The sequence below is a fragment of the Cebus imitator genome, unplaced genomic scaffold (genome assembly GCF_001604975.1).
Source record: "Cebus imitator isolate Cc_AM_T3 unplaced genomic scaffold, Cebus_imitator-1.0 Scaffold168, whole genome shotgun sequence".
NCBI lineage: Eukaryota > Metazoa > Chordata > Mammalia > Primates > Cebidae > Cebus > Cebus imitator.
Window position 1 is genome coordinate 2,139,126 of NW_016107483.1, and position 7,847 is coordinate 2,146,972.

General features: G+C 34.8%; 1 non-coding gene across 1 annotated transcript; it reads left to right on the plus strand.

Moving 5' to 3' along the window:
* The first annotated feature begins 2,796 nt into the window (after window positions 1-2,796).
* On the plus strand, window positions 2,797-2,936 carry LOC119473577. The gene has a single exon (XR_005202785.1). It is a non-coding gene; the product is annotated as a U4 spliceosomal RNA (small nuclear RNA).
* Window positions 2,937-7,847: the final 4,911 nt, after the last annotated feature.

Genomic DNA, 7,847 nt, shown 5'->3' on the forward strand with positions numbered 1-7,847 from the left:
GAGGCTTTGTTTTTCACTTTTAAGTTCTGGAGATGACTTGTTTCCTCAAACCTCATTAATCAACTTCTGCTAGCTTCAAACTATTCTTCTGCAGTTTCCTCACCTCTGTCAGACTACATAGAATTGAAGAGAGTTAGGACTTTGCTCTGAATTAGGCTTTGGCTCAAGAGAATGTTGTGGCATCATTGACCTATGCAAATCACCACATCTTTCTCCATATCAGCAATAAGGCTGCTTTGCTTTCTTATCATTCATGTTTATCGCTTTTAATTTCCTTGAAAAACTTTTCCTTCATATTTACAACTTGGCTGTTTGCTATAAGAGGCCTAGCTTTTGGCCTGTCTCTGCTTTTGACATAATTCCTCATTAAGTTTAATAATCTCAGTTTTTTAATTTAAAGTGAGAGTTTTGTGACTCTTCATCATTTAGAGGCCATTCTTGACCTAATTCCAATATTGTGTGTCTCAGAGAATAGGAAGGCCCAAGGAGAGGGAGAGAGACAGAGCAATGGCCAGTTGATGAAGCCGTCCAAACATACATATTTATTCATTCAGTTTACCCTCTTGTATGGTTGTGATCTGTGGTACCCCCAAACAATTACAATACTAACATCAAAGGTCATTGCTCACAGATCACCACAAAATATATTTTTGTTTCATGTTACTATAAAGGAATAATTAAAGCCGGATTATTTATGAAGGTAAGAGTTTTATTTGGCTCATGGACCTGCAGGCTGTAGAAGAAGCATGGCACCAGCATCTCCTTCTTGTGCAGACCTCAGGAAGCTTCTAATCATGGCAGAAAACGAAGGGAGAGCAGGTGTATCACATGGTGAGAGAGGGAGCAAGAGCAGAGGGGTGTTAGATCTTTTTAGACAGCCAGCTCTTATGTGAAGTAATAGAGTGAGAACTCACTCATTAAGGCACCAAGCCATTCATGAAGGATCTGTGCTCAGAACGCGAACACCTCCTTCTAGGCCACATCTCCAACATTAGGGATCCAAGTTCAATTTGAGATTTGGAGGGGACAATTCCCAAGTGATATTAAAAGATATAAAAATAATAATGAGAAATTTTGAAATATTGCAAGACTTATTAATATATGATACGGAGATATGAAGTGAGAACACGATGCCGAAAAAAATTGTGCTGATATACTAGCTTGATGTAGGATTGCCACAAATCTTCAATTTGTTAGAAGTGTAATATCTTCAATAAATACAGTATGCCAATGCTAAATTGTCAATCTCTGACTCCCTTTGTCTACACACACACACACACACACACACACACACACACACTCTCACACACACACATGCTATTAGTTCTGTTTCATTAGAGAATCCTGTCTAATGTTAATACATGAGCTTATTATAATTTGGTAGGATTTTTTAAAGTATACCTACAATCCTAATAATACATTGTGCTTATATATTAATGTCTAATATTAATACATTGTGCTTATATAATTTGGTAGGATTTTTTCTTAAAGTATAGTAAAGAAAACCCAAAATTACATTCCAAAATGAAACACTCAAATAAATGTAACAATGGCATTATTCGGTCTGCAAATTTCACTTTTTATTTAAGGATTTGGATGATAGATACTGAAGATCAACAGAAGCATAGCATTTTAAATAGAATGGAGACCATGCAAAAACAATTTAAAAATTTGATTAAGCCGGTTGGGTGTGAAGAGATGTTCTTGATCAAATGGAGAATTGTGATTGTAGAGGAATGCGAATTGCATCACAACTGAGGGGGAGTGATGTAATGCAGCCTGTAATTCATGGAAATGCTTCTCCCTAAACTGTCGTACAGTTTCCACAATGTACAGGGACATATTGGTTGAATTATAACCAGAAAATACTGTGTGTGCAGCTTTGAAGGTACAAGAATGGAAAAAAATATTAAAATTGAGAAAATATTATAAAGAAAACTGGTAAAAATCTGATGTTCTGAATGTGGAAAGTAGAGGGTTGAGGATTCAAAGAATAATATTTAGCTTATGGGTCTGAAGAGCATGGAGTATGGAGTTTGAACTAAAAAAAATGCAACTTGGTTTTGAGACTCCCTTACAATTTCCTGAAGGAACTATAATTAATTTTTTGGAATGAATGGAATGGTTTACATGTACTTGAGGTGGACCATGGTCCATTCTACATTAATAAGTAGGTTGTCAAATTTATTATTGTATATGAGTGAGAAAATATTATTAGGAACAAATGCTTAGATTTCCCAACGTTTTAATGTTGACATTTCAAGTTGTAAACCACAGTAAGCAAATATTAATTTTATACTTTCACAATCAAGTATCCATTTCCATGCTTTATAATTTTATTATGATAACTGCTTTTTAGGTTTGGTTAATGGGAATCCACTAGTATGTTAGCTTGAGGATTTATTAGGTTTGATTTTTAAAAGGGAAGTTTAAGTATAAAAAGATATATAGTAAAAAAAGGATGGGAACAATCACCAACAAATGTTTAGTCCTCCATTGTGGATGGATTTACTATTTAAAGTTACAGCATATTTTGCCCTAAGTTATCGAGGCAATATACAGATGTATGTAGGATTTCTTCCAGAGGTTTGTTCAGAAGAATACAGTAACCCAGAATATATTTACTCACCTTGCTTCCTGAAAAGATTCTGGCCATGACAGTAGTAAGAATTCTACCCTCATGCTCTTACCAAAACATTCTTTGTGACTGTGGAGTCGAAGCTGTCATAAAGGTTTGACTCCAGGCTGGCTTCCTGATCCAGACCATCATACTGTGCTGGTTTAAGTGCATATACTAGCTTTGCACAGTAGTAGTATCGCAGCCACGAGGTTTATCCAAAGCGCGATTATTGCTAATTGAAAATTTTTCCTAATATCCCGCCGAGACGACTTGCAATATAGTCGGTATTGGCAATTTTTGACAGTCTCCACAGAGACTGAAAAAAAAAAAAAAGAAGAAAAAGAAGAAAAAAGAGCATATACTCTGGACTCAAACTGATATTATGTTCTGCTGTTGACTATCTATGTTAATTTCTATTAAGTTACTTTATTTTATTATGTTTCCATTTTCTTGTCTCTACAATGGGTGAAACTGTAACACCTACCATGTAGGATTTTTTTTCTAAAGATTATATAAGCACCTTATTCTTAGAAAGGAAAGCAAAAGGCAAGATTTAAGGACAGAATCCTTTATTTTAGTGATTCTAGCCAGGATGGTAAGAGGTAAAGGAAAAGGAAACTGAGGTAACAAAAGAGGTAAAATTATGTGATGTTTATCAACCTTGGCACGATTTAACAGCAAGTCACCTAGATGCAAAAGATCTCTTGGCAAGCTTGTTCTCTCTGTGCATGCCAGTACCTGGAAGGATTGGAGTAATAGGCAGGAAAGGAGAAGGAAGAGGGAAGTTATCTTCATGACTCAGTCTCTCATTGGTCAAGGTTCCTATTGGTCAAAGTTCACTCCAATGTAGCCACAGCTCTCTTGCAAATCCATGTGGTCATCCAGGCTTTGGTGTTTTCTCAAGAAACCTTGCAGAGAGGTTCATCAGAATCTGAGAGTGAATAGAAGACCCAGTGCAGTAGGGCTCTCACAGCAAGAACAGGCCATCAGGGAAATCTGAGAAGGAGCTCAAGGTTCTTAACAAAATGAATTAATATTTGCAGAGCATAGAAGAGTCCCTGATGATGGTAATAACATATGTGTTAGCCTTTGTTACTCTGAAACATTCTGAGCAGGATGTAAAAAAAGAATAGGACTTATAATTAAAGGATTCCTTTCGATAGAGATTTTAACGAAATTTGAATTGTCCCCAGGCTGTTTCTGTTGTCATAGGTTAAACTGAGACATAACTACAACTCAATTTTACAGATTAGAAGTACAAAGAAGGAGCTAGAAATGATCAACTTTTCCAGGAATTTTTTTTTTCAACAAACGAAAAAGAATAGACTCATTAGAGTAATTTCAGATCAGACTCATCACTAATTTAGATGACGGTCAATGCAAGGAGGGGTGCTGACCACAGGAGGGAGTGAAATAATTCAGCCCGTTTTGGAATGAATACCAGAGAATATAAATAATAAATGGGAAACAGTGTTTGCCTTTCTCTCTTTGAGTTTCCATTTAGTAGCATTTCTTTATAGCTCTAAGGCTTGTGAACTGCTGGAATGCGTTACTAAAAACGACTAGAGTCACGGAATATGCCATACGAGGTCAAATAGCTAAAACTTTTCAGGAGGCAGGCATAGAAAGTTTCTAGTAAATGCAGTTCTGTCTGGCATCACAACGATGAACCAGATCACAACCCCGATGATAAGGATCATCTGATGAACACTATTGGGCACTTCGAGGACAAAAAATAAATAAAAACACAAATGTATAAACATAAAAATTATTTATGTCCATCCACGACATCTCTGTTGTTTCCCATGTCCAACCTACATCCTGGGATCCAAGTAAAAAATTCCTCAAGTTTTTTAGCAAACAATTACACTACAGTGTTTTCAAAATCATCTGTATGTCAGACACTGACTTCCGTAAATACGCAATGCAATTTCAAACTTACTATGTAAATCTAGAAGCTGACATAAGAAAATTCATTTTCTATAATTTTAACTGCTTTTCCATAAAAAAAAATACTGTTTTGTTACATTCTAATTAATATCACTAATATGGAATAGGACCAAAAGTATTGAGCCTCTCTGTTTGCGTGTTAAGTGGGATTCCCTCCTTGAAGAAATTTTTGCATTGTCAAGGGATTAAACTGGCAGCTGTCAGGCTGTTCTCATGCAGACTATAGAATTTGCCCCTCCTTCTTCGTGTCTGATGGAGATTTATGCCAGATGCTCTGAAGAAAGTACTGTATTTCAAAATATTACAGTCAGTAAAGGGGGAGGGAAGTTTACAGAATAAAAAGTGGATCCCTTCAGCATTACGAAAGACTTGAAAGCCTAGAAATCTGTGTTGTTAACATTAATTATCTAACACACATGACAGAGCGACTATCAAATTAAAGATTCAGAATCCTTGTTTGGTCAGAGAGGCTTTTCTCCTGGTCAAATTGATTGATTTTGAAATGCCTGCTACAAAAACATCAAATGTTTTTTGGATTGCTTTGTTGAAATAAACATAGATGTGATTACCAAGAAGTGGTCACTGCTTAAAGTTTACTCTGAATGGGTAAATAGTATGTGTGTGTGTGTGTGTGTGTGTGTGTGTGTGTGTGTGTGTGTGTGTGTGTGTTTAAACATATGGATAATGAATTCTGGAAACCGGTGTGAAGATGTTTTTACTTTTCATTGTTGCTTTTCTCTTTGGAAATCTAAGATAATTATCATAATTTTTGTTTTTTGCAAGAAATAGTAAGTGAATAAGATTTGATGAAGAATGCATTTTTACTGTCTCAAATCTGTGACTTCATTATTCAGATGTGGATCAATGTAAAAAAACATGATCCTAAAACTCGGAACATTATTTATTTTGTAGGTATAGTTTTTGGAACATTTTATTAACTTTATTCAGTCTAGATCTATTTTTTCTAAAACTATACAACTTTTTCTTCATATTATAAGATCCTTGGGTTGAAGGTAAACATAAAACTTAATGTTTACCAAAGTAAAGGTAAAATAATTATGTATCTCTAAAGAACAATTCCTTTAATATTGTAGAAATGTGTTAGTAAATTTATGTAGTAGTAATAGAAATATTAAAAAATAATGTTTACACTGCTGAAAGGCTGGCAAACCTCTGTATATTAAATAAGAGAATTGTTCAATTGCTATGTCTATGCAAGCTCTGTTGACGCATATTTATATTTTAATTTATATTATTTATATATCTTTGATTTAACACAAAAAATACCCTACAAGTATATTTTTCAGCAAAAGACAGTTACTGAAATACATTGATAGCATGATTAACTCTTCAAGTTAACCTCTCAAATCTCCTTGTAGTTTTGTTTTATTTTTTGATTTTTCACTCTATAGAGAAATAAAGCACACACTTTTCAAATCTGCTACTAGAAACTGTTGCCACAACAGGTGCAGTCCCCAGTATTAGATGTAAACCTTAAATAATCTCCAACCCAAATCCATCAATCTGTCAATCTATTAATCTATTTGACCTTATATTTGTATTTTCATATGCAATCTTGTGTTCCTATTTGAAAAAAAAAAAGCTATGATAGGTATTAAATTTTCACTAAGAATTTTAGTTATCTTTCTAGGGATGCAGGAACTTTGTCCCTTAAAATTAGACGTGACCAAATGAGTTGTCTTGACCAATGAAATGTGAACAGAAGCATTTAAGAGCTGGGGTACGATTTACCTTATTTCTCTCTGGATAATGCAGACTGGATTGCTGAACAAAGATAAGATGGGAAAAGGCCTTCCCCAATTTTTGATGGACAATTGGTGTTAACAACAACTACCCCCAAATCTTTTTTGTTTAAACCACTAAAATTTGGGGGCTATTTACCACCACAGCTTAATCTATCCTATCCTGGTTGCCTCAATCTCTTTCTCTGCTTTTATCTTTCTCATTTTTTTTTCCCCAAACACTTAACAGATTGTAGTATTTGGATACAAAAAAAAAAAAAAAAAAAAAAAGCATAGAGAGTACAGTGTTATCAACCTTCTTTTTGAAATTGACCATGTAAGATGGAACCGAAAGACTATAACTAATTAAATTACAGCTAGAAAGAAAATAGTTGACGGTTTTTCTTTATATATGTTTCCCATGTTTTCCCCTGAAGTACTCTGTCTTACAACTTCTTCTTCCCTAAGCCAATCACTAATCCTGATCAGTGACCACCTTCTAATGCCTTTTACCTGAGCTATTATGTAGAGGCAAACCATAAGAAGCAGATCAAGGAAGAAGCACAAAAAGAATAAGAATCAGAAACAACCTGGTATAGAGAAAAACTGGAAATCTGAAATGGATTTCCTCAGCGTTGTCAGAGTGATATCACTTCTACTGATAAGTAATAAAAAGGAATCAATAAATTAATTCTAATTTATCATCTGTCAAAATTTATAGCCCAGTTTATGTTTAAGATGATAAATTTTCTCTCTTCTCAGCATTGAAAATTCTTAGAAAAAAAAAATTATATCCTGAAAGTCTAAAATTACCAAATGTCAAGTGTAGAGGAAAGGACTGAAAGGAATACTCTAAATGCCTTCAGTATCTCTTTAATAATCTTGCATAAAATGCTATGCAAGTTCAACACTAAACATGATAATAGCTACTTCATAATCCACGGTTACTGCCTATTTGTGGTTGTGCTTGTCTTCATTACCATTGCGCTATTGAAAAATTAGATTACATTAATTTATGTTTGTTCAGATTCACACTCTGAGAAAGATAGCTTATATATTCTCATCAATTTCTCCACGGAAAAATAGTTTTAATAATGGTTGACTAAGAAAACCAATCACCGACCTGAACATTGTATAATTGAATTTAAAAATTAAACTCGGGTACAGATACCTATTTATACTTAAATGTTATTTGATATTTTATGTCCACAAAGCAAATATTTAATCTGTCTTAAAGTGAATCTCTACACAGCTTTAGAAAGTAAAGCTTAGGCCAGCGCGGTGGCTCACACCTATAATCCCAGCACTTTGGGAGACTGAGGCAGGTGGATCACGAGGTCAAGAGATCAAGACCATCCTGGTCAACATGGTGAAACTCCGTCTTTACTAAAAATACAAAAAATTAGCTGGGATTGGTGGCACGTGCCTGTAGTCCCAGCTACTCGGGAGGCTGAGGCAGGAGAATTGCTTGAACCCAGCAGGCAGAGGTTGCTGTGAGCCGAGATCGTGCCATTGCACTCCAGCCTGGGTAACAA